General features: G+C 45.6%; 1 protein-coding gene across 11 annotated transcripts in view; it reads left to right on the top strand.

The window, feature by feature from the left end:
- TLN2 (talin 2) overlaps nt 1–13,278 on the top strand; it is a 418,570-nt gene that overhangs the window by 146,578 nt on the left and 258,714 nt on the right. For 3 of the 11 annotated variants that reach the window (XM_070578534.1, XM_070578518.1, XM_070578490.1), the window contains exon 1: nt 1,215–1,333. The exons of the other annotated variants lie outside the window; for them this stretch is intronic. The gene's annotated coding sequence lies outside the window, so the exon portion shown is untranslated. Of the gene's footprint in view, nt 1–1,214; nt 1,334–13,278 lie in introns of those variants that run through there. 11 annotated transcript variants of the gene reach the window in all.

Here is a 13,278-nt window from a genome sequence, read left to right as displayed (position 1 = left end):
TTAAGGTGTCCTTTATCTTCTTGTTGTACAGATGAACTTGCGAGGTCATGCCTCCTTACTCAGGAGTTTGCTGTAGTGTTCTGTGGCTGCCCCAGCCCCAGTCTTTCTGATTTCCTGAGCTTCCAACCTCCCAGCTAGAATTCCACCCAATGGAATGGTTCAGAGTTACTGGGGAGAATCCTATTGGCCAGAATTGCGCTGTTTGAGCCAGGCCACCTAAGCATTAGGTCCCTGCTGGACAATGGATGAGCTGCCTCAAAGTTAGAGCTTCACCCCTGCCCAGACAGCTTTGGTGGAGGTGAGGCGGGTCCCGTGGTACCTGAGGCTGCCCCTTTAGGCTGAACAGACCACCAAACATCTTTTACATTGCTGAAGTATTTGCTAAATAATGAAGTGATTCATCCTTTTTCTTCTAATCTCACTGCTTTGAAATAAAATTTTCCTGTAACCTCTATCTTTCATTGTAAGAATTATCAACTATCCTGGAGAATAAGTCTTCCTGCTGTCTGGATAATGGCTTCTGCCCTGCTCCTCAGCCCTTCTTTGGGATTGGATTGAGCTGAATTGCATAGGAAGGCAGCCAGATAGCCATCTCAGTGCAGCACTGCCATTGCTGCCAGGAGGCAGTGGGAGCAGCTCCATGGAGAGCAGCGTTTGCAAAGATGGGGCTCTGAGGCCTCCTTCACCCCTTCCCACTAGCTGAGTGTGCAGAGCGGCAGCCGAGCGTTGGCTCCAGGAGGCAGTGAGGGGCTGTGTGCACAGCCTGGAGAGTGTTCTCCTGGGCTTGCATGACTCTTTCCAGAGAGCAAAAATGATTTGCCTTTTGCCTTTCTATTTGTACAAAATGTCCCTGCTTCCCACTCTTCCTCCACAGAATAGGAAATGAAAAAGAAGTCATCATTTTAAAACGAGACAGAAGAAAAGAATGAGCTAGCCCGATTCATGGAAGTCAGTTTCTGACTGTGCCGCATGCTGCAGCTTCATCAGACCCATGTTTTATTTTTGATTGGTGGGAATAATAGGGCTTACACCTAATCAAGGAAAAGAATTCCAAACAAAAGCTGGGGTGGGGTTTCCTGGGCAGGAGTGTGATATTGTAATAAATGGGAAGCAGAGTTCTGCAGTCCAATCTCTGGTCTGATTACACAAATTATAGCAGGGGCCCGTTTTCAAAGGAATGTAACACACCCCACTGAGGCCCCTCCTCAGCGGGTGTGTCCGCTTTCCTCCAGCCCTTTCCATAACAGTTAATGCTTTCGCCAGAGGAGCTGAGAGCCTGTGTGGAATAATTGTCATGCTTCATTAGGGTCTCTGCCATGGGACCATTTTACAGGTGAGTTTACCTTATGTTAAGGTCCTTTAGGGAGTCTTGTGGCTAAATTCTCCACCCTTCTCCTGCATTACTGAACAGAAAGTGCATGCAGTGTTCTGACATTCCAGTAACGATTGCCGACATTTCCAAGCACTAATGAGCCAGGCACTTTATATTGAAGATGATGTTGGGGTAAAAAATCTTTTCTTGCGAAAAGGGGCATTATTCTCTGTGACCATGACCAGTAGCCTGCCACTGTCCTCAGTCTTCAGATCACCACTCCCACCTCATCTCCTTCCAGAACATTCCCGACGCCCTGGGCTCAGGCTTTCCAGTCTCTTGAGGGTTCCCTGAAGTGCCCGGTTCCTGCTGCCTCCGAAACTCTGTCCTTACTGCTCCCTCTTGCAGTATCCTGCCCCTTCCCCCTTTCTCTCCTTTCTTCTCAGGCTCCAGAATTAAATATCCTCTCCCTGGAGAAAGCTCCCCCTACTCGTCCCTCCTCCTGGCTCTGGTTTCTGTTAGATGCCCCACAGCACCCTGTGTTCACCCTGTTAGCTCTTATCACCCGCTGTTAAATGAAGCCTTCACTTCCTTTTCTTTTTAGCTTACAGGCTCCTTGAGGTCAAGGACTAGCTTCTTCATCTTCAGATGCCTGATACCTGGCACCTAACAGGTGCACTTGAACAGTTTGGGGGAAATTATCTTCTCTTGAACTAACTCTAATGTTCTAATTTTATTTTTCTCTAGAGCCAATTTATGCCCCATACCAGATAAATGTTACTATTATAGCCTTGTCTACTTATGATATTAAAAAAATTTTTTTCTTTAAACCATTTTGGTTTGTTCTTACCCCTGTGTCTTGCTGCCTTACCTCTTGTTTAACTTCGACACGCCGGAGTGCAATAACTGTGTGGCAAGGGGTCGCTGAGACAGTCGACTGCCCACCTCCTGGTGTCTGTGGGTTGTGGCCCTCACTGTTAACTTGGGATTTGTTATGGTTACAGCAGAAGAGTGAGGCTGAAATGCAGTAACACAGGCGGTGGTGCCCACCCCTGCCTGCCTCCCTGATTGCGCCTCCCTCCTCCTGGTCCTGCCTTGTCTGGCCCTCCTGGAATGCTCCCACTCATTTTCCTGCTGCTGCTTTACATTATGATGTCCCTCTCCCATGTAAGGCACGGCTTCTGTCATCCTGCCAGAGTCGGGTCTCCTGGCCTTCTGTGATTCCTTCAAGTTCCCTTACCAGCGTCTCCCAGAACACTTTGGATGATTACCCCCTGTGCACATCACATTTTATTGTAGTCATTTGTTCATGTGTCCTTCCTTCCCCCGGACTAGGGGTATGGTTCTGCAGCGGAGGCCTGGCCTTACTCCTTCCTGTGTTCCCCAGGGACTAGCCCAGTGCCACATGCACATTCCTATTCATTGAGCCAATAAATTAGTCCATAAGGGGCATTTAATTTTTTAAAAACATGACAGTATGCATATCCTCAGTGGTGGTGTCTTATCTTTTAAAATTATTGCACGTGTCCTCCTGTTGTCAAGGGTTGGGGCTAAAAGCAGTGCATGTGCTATTTTGCAGATGAGAAATGGAGACTCGGAGGCTCAGAAGGCATAGCCACACGGCTTGTATGGGGCAGGACGGTGACTCAGTCTTGGGCCTTCAGAGGCCTTGTCTGGTGGGCTTTTCCCCATTTAAGACAGGCTCCTGTAGGCTTGATGGAAGTCATCTACTGATAGGAGTCAGGCAGCCAGGTTTCTGGCTGCTTTGTAGGGTTGAGAGGCTGGTCTTGCAGGTGACAGGACGGACAGTCAGAATCGTCACTGGGACCGGCTGTGTTGGCCTCTTCTCGTGGTGGGGGCAACCTTATTTCAATCCACACACTATGAAGATTTTAGATGTGGATGAGAAAGTTCTGCCACCCCTGCAGGTTATGCTCAGGTTAGTCCCTTCCCGTATTATTTACCTTATAGGTTTCTTGTTCACAAATCACACTTCTGTGTTGTTTTTCCTGAGCACATTAATTTTCTCCTGCTATGTAAGAGCCCGCACTCCCCCAAATGACACACATGTTCTCAGAAATGCTTATATAAATATCCCCTTGTCCCCTGTGCAATTAGCCCCAAGGAGGAGGGGGACATGTAAGATCTGCTAATTTGTGCTAGAGATTCACCAGCAGCAATCCCAGACAAGCTGTTAATAAGTGTTAAAACACGGCGGGTCTGCAGGCTGTGTGGTGTCCCAGCTAACGCTCAGGGCACAGACTCTCCCCCCTGACTTGCCAGGGGTGAGTAAAGTTTATAAATATCGTTTTGAGAAGCATTTATATCATTCTTTTGGTACAGTAAAAAATTTCAGTAGTAAAGGAATGGTGGGAAGTCACCTAACTTAAAGAATTATAGGGAAAATTTGAAAACATTAAAGTACCTACATAATAAATTGCACTAGACTGCCTAAAAGAGCTTTTTGAAATATGATCTGTGACATGAATGTAAGACGTTATTGCCCAATAGAGGGCCTTAGGGAATCTATGCTAAGGGATATTTAAGAGCAACAATTAACATACCACTTCTTAATTAAGTGCTTCTGGATTGCTTGAGGGGCGCTCTCTGGCAACAGCTGGACCCTTAAATTCCTTACATAGCCATTTGTTAATCTGAATGAACTTGAACCTGTTTTGATTACCCTTGCTTTACCGGGCAGACCCTTTAAACTTCCAGCTGGGTGGGTCTAGGGTTATCTCACCTAATGAATCAGAGTAGTCCACATTATTGCCATCCTCCTGCGATTCAAATCAGCAAGGATTGGAATGTCCGCTATGCGCTGCAGTGTTGGCCAGCTTTCAAAGAGTAGCAGAATGTATTTCCTGCCCACAAGAAGTTGACAGTCCACTGCAGAGGATATACAGACTGGCTTTTGGCCCCAGCAAAAGATTGTCAAGTCCTAAACTTTGGAGTCAGCCCTGCTGCTTCCTAGCTGTGGGATTGAGTGTGTTCCTTGACCTCTTTAAGCCTCAGTTTCTTCATCTGTGCAATGAGGATGATAATAGCTACCTCTTATGGTTGTTGTGAGGAAAAGGAAGATAACTCACGTAAACTCTCAAGCATCAGTGTTCATTATCTATCTGGTGTGGTTGCTGCTAATCTGGTCTAGAAATAACTAAAATATAACATGTAAATGTTCTGTTAGATCAGGTATGTGTTGTGTTCTGTGAAAACAGGTATAAACAGGTAACTCCTGGTGGAATGGAGGGGGCCAGGAGAGGCTGGAGGCCAGGAGAAATGCTAGAGAGGAGGCTACATGTGAGCAGGTCTTCATGCTTCTCTGTTTCTTCCTTCAGCAGACATCTATTGCACCTTACGATGTGGCAGAGACTTTGCTAGGCATGGGGGTTACAGAAGGGACTCCAGAAAGATGAATCCCATGCCCTCTTGGAAACTGCCTCCCAGCGGGAGAGAGAAGAAGGGAGGGGCACACCAACGCGTGTAAAAGTACTGAGGTGGAGGGTGCAGATGCTAGAATATGAAGGAATTAAATGTGGCCAGAAGGTGGGGTGCATGGAGTGGAGGGGCAGTGGCTGTGGAAGCTGAGGAGGAAGTAAGCACGTACTTGCAAAGGGTCCCATATGTCGCTCTAGAAATCTCTGCAGCAATGGGCAGCCATGGGAGCCTTGATCTTTTTTTTCTTAAATATGAAGTTTGTTTTTCCTCTACTCTAATTCAATACATATTCGTCATAGAAAATGTATAAAAAATTATAAAGTAAAATAGGGAGAAATAAACACTCATAGCCCCACCACTCAGGAAAAATTTGTATTTTGACTAATCTTCCTGTCAGATTTTCCTCCCATGGGGTTGGTTGCTTTATTTCTTGAGTTGACATAGATGTGATCGTGCTATAAGTACAATTTTGCTTTCTGTTTTTTCCACTTAGTATATTTTCTCAGGTTCTCATAAACATCATTTTTCCAGCCATGTAATATCCAACTGAGAGAATGAAACACATTTAACTTAGCCCATTCTTTTGGATCATCAAGTTGTCTCCAAGTTCTTATTAGCATAAAGAATGAATGTTTTGCATCTTTATATTTGAGAGCTTTTCTGCATCTAAGGTTATTCCTTGATGATAGATGGCCAGCATTGTGATTATTGGTTCTTAAAGGTGTGTGAAACGCGTTGTGAGAGTGCTTCCCTGAAAGAAAGCATTGGCTGAAAAGGTCGTAAAGCTTTCTGTCCTAGAGATGCCGGAACCGTGGTGAAGGCTGGATTGGAGCGGAAAGAGGTTGGAGTCAGATCAGTCAGCCCATAACACCTCCCCAGGGCGATGGCATTTCTGATGGAGTGACAGCACCTTGCTTGAGATGTGTGCCTTTATGGGGAATCATTAACTTTGGCAAGAGCCAGAGTGGGTTTGTAGCTGAAGATGACATGTTTGGTTTAGGACCTCAGGATTTTGCTCTTTTCTTGTCCCCTGCAGTGTTTACAATGTAACTGTTTACTTAAATGTCACTGTCCCCTGTTGAATTGAGTTCTCCGGCCCCTCATCCGGAGTGTGAGCATTTTGTGTACCTAATGATTGTTTAATTAAGCTCCATAAGGTTTGGGGGTTAGGGGAAATGGGTGGGCAGTGGCTGAGGCCTAGGCCAGGCATGAGGCTCTGGCTACAGTGGGGCTGAGGCAGGGCAGGCCTGGCAGGGAGCGTGCTAGAGGGGAGGGGACAAACCTCCTGGCTCTGAGTAGAAGCAGAGTGGAGTGAGGGCCAGGGCTGAAGACGTGGGCTCTGGAGTCACTCTCCATCATGGTTCTGGCTCCTCCACCGACTGGACTGGCTGAGTGACCTGGGCAAACTCCTCAAGAGGCATGCTGATGGGGGCAGTCTCTTTTTAGGTGCAACACTAAACAATTTTTTTCAGTCCTATATATGAAGGCTAAAAGTGATAAAAACAAAACTCAGATTAGGTAGTTACCTCTTAACATTGTTGAAAGCACAGTGTGTGGCCCATGGGAAGACCTCAGTAAACGTCAGCAAAAAGATTGATGGCAGCAGCCCCTTATCAGAGGGCCCACGAGGTGTTGGGGTCGTTGGTGTCACAGACCTTGGGGAAGGATTTGTTTCTTTGGGTGGGGCTCTGCCCAGTGACAGATGGGAACACTTCCTTGATCTTGCCCCAGAGCTCATCCTTTGGAAAACATCTTTGGCCTGGGGTTTCAGGGCTGGAGACATATCCCCAGCCCCACCCTGCTAAGCTCTTCAGGGACTGTGGGAAGGAGCACCTGGAAGATGCCCAGGTGTCCCCTGACCTGGCCAGTCTGAGATGCTGAGGCTGGACAGGCCCAGTGTTAGACCATGCAGTAATATCCCAGGGCTGCCTTAACAAATGAGCACAAACTGGGTGGCTTACGGAGGGGAGGAAAAATATTTTCTCTACTCGTCTGACTTCTTAGCTGAGACCCCTCTTTCACAAGAGAAAAGCAAGTTTATAAACATACGTGTTTCATGGGAGATATAAATGGGGTAAAAATGAGTAATGCTAGGAAATAGCTTTAGAATTCAGACTTAAATGCCATCTTAATAGGGAAAAGGGAGGGAGATGTAGGCCTCGAGAGAGTGATTTTTAGGGAAGATGAATGGGCCCTTTGAAGAATAGGTGGGAGTTATGATAGTTTGTGACAAACTTTGTCTGGGTGTGGTATCGACTTCTAGTCTCCTGTCCTGAGAGGAGTCAATCTTTTCTGGTTGATGGAACTCCTGGGGGAGGGGATTGATGAAAATTGAGTTTCTTTTGGAAGATTTATCTTTAGGCAGAGAAGGGGAGTTCAGAGAAAGTTCTCCCCGCATTTGCTGTTTTTCACTTGCCTACAGCTTAAAATAATTATTATACCAAAGTGCATATTGTGATGGCGGTAGGGGTGGGGGGGGGGTGCGTATTTTGCTACCCTTCATTCACAAGAACAGAAATTTATTTTCTTAAAGTTCTTGAGGTTGGAAGTCCAAAATTAGGATGTTGGCAGAGCCATGCTCCTTCCGAAGGCTCTAGGGGAGAATCATTCCTCACCTCTTCCAGCTTTTGGTGCCTTCAGGCCTCTCTTCCTTATGGCTACCTCACTCCAAACATCCACCTCTGCCTTCATGTGGTCTTCTATTCTCTCTGTGTCTTCCCTTCTGGCTCTTATAAGGACACTTTGCATTGGATTTAGGGCTTACATGTGTAATCCGGGATGGTCTCATCTCAACATCCTCAATATCCACGTCTAGATATACACTCTTTTTCCAAATCAGGTGATATTCATAGGCTCCAGGGATTAAGACAGGGGAGGACCAAAGGGTCTGCTCTGATATTGCTTTCTGTACCCCAGAGTCCCAGACACTCGGGGAAGGGGACCTCTGGCCTGACCTTCTGGGTCTAGCACCTTAGCTCCTTTCTAGGAGAAACTGGGAAATTGAGGAAGTTCCCACCAGAGGCAGGCGTTAGCCCAAGCTTTTGGTGCCCAGGATTGCCAGGACATTAGGATTGCCATCCCAGGCATACTTTGGTGCCCAGACTTTCTCAAAGGGATAGCATTTGGAGTTCACATGTGAGGTTGGTACAGTCTTTAGTCAGAAATCTCTTTGCTTCCTGTGTAAGCAGGTGAACTTGGTGGTAGTAATTGTAGCTACAGTAAAATTTTTGTGGTAAAGGTGAATGGCTATGAAAAACAGAAGCTCTGTGGCACGTGAGAGTGATCGTGTAGGATAGGTGCAGCTGATTTCAGTTACGAGAATTATTTTTTATATAAACATGCACACGTGTATGTAAACAGTAGAATTCAAATGACAAGTTATTGGTTATTGTGGAGGGTGGTTGTGGGTTATATTCAGGGTTAATAATCAAGCTAAGGATAGTCTCCCCTGGCTTTACAACTACAATTGATGGAGCAGTAATTACATGTGAGATTGTTTTCCTTTCTGCCTTCTTCAGGTCTAAGCACTGGTAAATCCTTTGGCGATAATTCTTCTCTCTCTTCTTTCTTTACTTTCCTCCTCCATGTGGTTTTCCTTACATCACTGCCCTTTTCTTTCCTCTTCTCAAGACACTTTATTGCTGTTGAAAATGTTAACAGAATTGCTCTGTTGATATGAATGTGTTTCCAAAGTGGTTTCAAAGTGGTTGCATCCAAAAGTTTAGGTGGTTTTTAGAGATTGGTCTCCTTGGCCACATTCCCCGTTTGCCACCCATGGGAAAGGGTGCTAGACTATTTCTTGGCTCTCTTCCAAGTGTGTCAATAGCCTGTTGGTTTCCAGTTCACCAAGAGCAGAATAATCTTGGGTAAACATGGCCGTTGGAAAAAAGCAAATATTGGTCTTGGCGGTTGAGGTTTCTCAAGTGTCTGGGCCCTCATGTTAGTGGACAAAATAGAAGCTACACCAGAGGGCATAGCGTCAAATACCACATCTGGTTAAAGAATATTGGTAGAAATATATAAATAAAGCACTTATAAAAGGCAATGTCATTTCTCTCTCTCTTTGAACAAGTCGGAATATTCCCTTAGCCCTTAATTTTACTTGCTTAAGCCAGGTCTTCTCAACTTCAGCCTATTGACATTTAGGCCAGATAATTCTTTGTGTGGGGCAGTCCTATGCATTGGAACATGCTGAGCGGTGTCCTTGACTGCTAATAATCAGATGCCAGTAGCACCCTAACCCACTCGTGGCTACCAAAAATGTCTCCAGACAATGTCAAATGTCCCCTGGAGGGCAAAATCACCCCTGGCTGAGAACCAGTGGCTTAAACCAATCCTCCCCAAAGAGAGAGCGTGTAAGATGTCCTGATTTTGGTGGTGGAAGGATGTATGTGTGTGGGGAGGAGTAGTGTTTGGGTCTCTTTGACTCATTTCTTGAGAGTCACTTTCCAACACAGCTGTGCTCAATATGGTCATGATGTGGGTCTCAGAAGTGAGGGTAGTTGGAGATGATCAAATCAACAGTATCAGGCTGTTAACTTTAGAGCAGGGATTACCTATTTTCCTTAGCCAGCTTATTGCCATTCCTCTAGTGGTTTTAAAATGGAGATGCCAGTCATACCAAGGGTGCTCGGGAGATGGGCCTGACACTTGACACCTTTCCATTGCTGGATTCCTCAACTGGGCAGCAAAGCATGACAGGAGTCTGTTGCCTATCATGCCTGTGAATCAGTCAGACCTACTGAATGTCATCAGAGGGGAAGGTGCCGAACTTTGATGTCAAGGTGACACACTGTTTGGGCAGATGTAGTCCCTAGACCTTCTCAAGCGTGACTGCATGTATGTACAGCCAGCTGGCCTTGCTTCTTTAGAAAACTTAGACTCTATCCCTATGGAACCATCGATCTGCCTTTAAACCTTAAGTGTTTTCATCATTTAAACACATTTTCAGGGCTTCAAGTGGGTTGCAGCAGTGTCATCATACTAACACAATTAGGTTAAAGCAATGTACTACACCTTTATGTGTTGCCTTCCATTTATTTTTCTTTTTTAGTTGGAAATTGCAAACATCTGCAGAAGGAGCAAAAACAGTATGAGCCCCCATGTACCCACCACCCACCTTCAATGATTATTAATACACAACCCATTTTGTTTCTTCAAGAACCCCTCCTTCTCCTCTCACTTATTTTGAAATAAATCCTCAACATCGCATTTCATCTGTGTATATTCCAGTATGCAACTTTAAAGATTGGGGATCTTAAACGTAATTATCATCCCTAAAAATAAATGAACTAATATTAAACCTAAAAATGCCTTAATACCAAATATCCATTGCATTTGGTTGCTATGTCTCTGAGGTCTCGTTTAGTCTACTCTGTACTCCTCTTCATTTAATCAGAATGTTCAAGGGCAGGACAGACACCGGAAACCATCATTCATTCTCTCTCTGTCTAATGTGTTGATATGTGGAGGTGCTGTGCCTATTGCCTGGCACCTGGGAGGAACATAATAGCTACCAGCTTTTCTTCTAATTCTGTAAGTTATGTTCTTCCTTCCAGCTTCTCTGGCTTGACACGGGCACATTCCTTTTCTCAAGGGAACTGCTCAGCTGGCAGGTGCCTTGAATTGCCTGGCAACCTCCTCCCCACACCTGCCCTTAGGTGGGCTGCTGTCAGCCTTTTTAACCTACACTCTGCCAAACTTTTCTATGCCAGTGTGTGTGGTACCAGCCAGAGGTCTGGAGGCACATTAGTATGTAGTGCCTAATGGCTAAGCATTCTATCAGAAAACCGAGCCCAGACTTCCATTTCCCAACACTTTCATTCCAGGCTGCTTTCAGAGCCTCTGCCTTCCCTTAGTCACTGAGCCCTGGTGGGCCTCCTGTGGAGCTGCTCCCTCTCCCAAGGGCCCTCGGGTCTGGAGGAGGGATCTGTGGGTACCTAACCCTGCTGCCACCTCGCAGGTGCCCTCCCTGCCGGTCCATCACCTCCTCCTGCTGGGCCTCTCCCTGCCTTGGCTCACTGGGTCTGCCTCAACCATGTGCTGTCCCTCCTGGCCGATGCCTGTCTTCACCAAGGAGCTGATGTTCTGCACTTGGGCCTTCCCACCTCCTCAGCCTCTCTCTTCATAGCTGTTAGCTGCAGTGCCCCTGCAAGTGAACCCATTAACCACCCAGCCCCCAAAATGACCCTTGACTGGCTCTCTGTTAAGGCCTTGCCTTCCACTTTTCATAACCACACCCTGAGCGAGGTGTGGTTTCCCCGAAATAGTGCTCCTCTTGATATTTTCTGTTCACCCTGATTGCACCCCTCTCTTTGCACCCCCTCACCTGCTCTTTGACCTCACTGAAACCTCCCTATCGAAACTCCTACTTGTCCTTCCCATCTGGTAGGCTCCCCTGCTCTCACTTCCTCCTTTACTTGGCTCCTTTGAGGAACCTGAGCTCCCTGATGCCTTCGCCCTGAGCCCTTGAGAATGAAGGCCGCGTGGCCCCCTCTTGGGACACCATTAGAGACTGGCGACCACTCACATCATGACCTGCCACTTCGGCTCAGCCCTCTTCCCACGTGGCATCCTTTTAGGGGCCACTGGTGCACACATGCTCAGGTCCTCCAGGAAGCATGCAGACTTGTCACCTGCTTTACTCCACCTCCTCCTCAGCACCCACTTTTCACAGAAAACACTCTTCCCGTCTCACATGGAAAACAGACGTCCCTGAGGTGCCGCCTGCCTGGCGTCCCTCCGCTCTCCCTGCCAGTGTCCAGTCAGAGGGAAGAGCTCCTGGGTGCAAGCATCTCCCCTAAGGTCTCCTTTCTGCAAGGATCCCCTTCTCCTCTGGGCTGTGGTTTCTCCTTCCCTTCAGTCTGCAACTTGCCTAAGTCCTTGAATCTTTTAATGACAAAACCAACCCATCCCATAACCCTGAGGGATATGCCTTATTAACCCTTTTTACAGATGAGGACACTGAGGCTTAGAGGGGAAGTAGCTGCCTGAGCTCACAAACAGCTGGTTACTGCTGGCAGCTGGGTGGGAGCGCAGCTGCCTGACTTCTTGCTCAAGCCTTTGACCTTGGGTTAAACTGGGAAGGATGCAGCCTTCTTAGGAGCCCCTCTATTGGCTGTGCAGGGCTAAGGAAGGAATTTTGAAACTCCTTCCTTGAATGTAACTGAATACCAGTGAGAGTCATTTGATGCTTAAGCTGCTTAACTCTCCACTCCTTGATATTTTGGGTACCATCTGTCTTCCCATCTCGATTGTGAATTCTTCAGGGGCTGCCTCTTGATTTTTCTGCTCCTCAGAATACCTTGCACGTGATTTGTGCTTACTAATGGGCTCCTTACTCACCTAGAGATTTTTAGCTTTTAACTTCAACTTGGAAGCCTTTAAAAAAACACTATTTAATTTCGGGGTGTGTGTGTATAATGGAATACTTGACGTTTTTGCTTAGTTGAGGTGTGATCATTCCACATATGAACTTTAGTTTGTATATAATTTAATATTTTTTAAATCAGGACCCATCAACATTGTATTATATCACAATGTGGTTTATAGTCTGTGGCATTTTATAATTGAAGAAATATGGCATTGTAATTGTAGATTTAAAATTATTACAGTGTTATAGATCCTAATCCTGGCTATGTCATAGAAATAGTTCTGTTTTACTCAACCTTTCCAAAGTAGTGATTTTTCCTTCCTAAAAATGCAGTCACAGCTCCCTTTCTCCTTTTTTGTTATCTTCTGCCCGTCAACTCCTAAAAACGTAGAATGAGATGACCAGAAATTGAGGATTCTGATGAGTTGGTTTAGATTAGTGTTTCTGAGAGGAAAGATCAGCTTATTTAATTTATAATTTGTTTAGGGCTGACAAACTTTTGTAAGAGTCAATAAAAGTGAAATCTTTGAGAAAAAAGAGACATACGAAATATAAATGCTTTTATTTTTATTACATTCAACCAACATAAATTACTTTGTCAAATTGCCCTAAAAGTTTCCAAACGTTTACTCTACATTTCTGTACTTGTGTTATTGCAGACCAGTTAGAAACTGGTGGACAGATCACCCTTTGGGTAGCATGGAGCTAGAAAATGGAGGTTTTGCCTAGTTCATGAATTTCCATGGAGTCTTTTTTTTTTTAAATCAAATTAGTCCAGCTTATTCTGATCTCTTCTGACCATTAGGAAAACACAGCTGGGAAGCATCCTAAAGTCCACTGACATTCAGAGGTCAGGTATAATGTATGTTTGTCTTCCCTTTAAGAAAAAATTCAGTGTTCATTCCTGAGTTTAATCAGATGTTCATCATTTCATCCATTGGAAACCAGTAGAAGGCAAGTGAGTGGCCCTCCTCCTGGTTTATGGAGAATGCTCAGTCCTCATTAGTCTCGTAGTAGAAATGTGGGTTTGAATATTTTCTCAGCTGCGTGGAGTGAAATTCTAATACCCAAGATCATAATAGCCAGAAGAAATATTATATTCTGATAGTGAGATAAAAGATATGGATTGGGAATTGCTTTTTAAATAGCACAGCAG

The sequence above is a fragment of the Equus przewalskii genome, chromosome 1, assembly GCF_037783145.1.
Source record: "Equus przewalskii isolate Varuska chromosome 1, EquPr2, whole genome shotgun sequence".
In the NCBI taxonomy this organism is placed as follows: domain Eukaryota; kingdom Metazoa; phylum Chordata; class Mammalia; order Perissodactyla; family Equidae; genus Equus; species Equus przewalskii.
The sequence above is the reverse complement of the archived record's forward strand: the minus strand, read 5'-3'. Positions and strand labels throughout refer to the sequence as shown.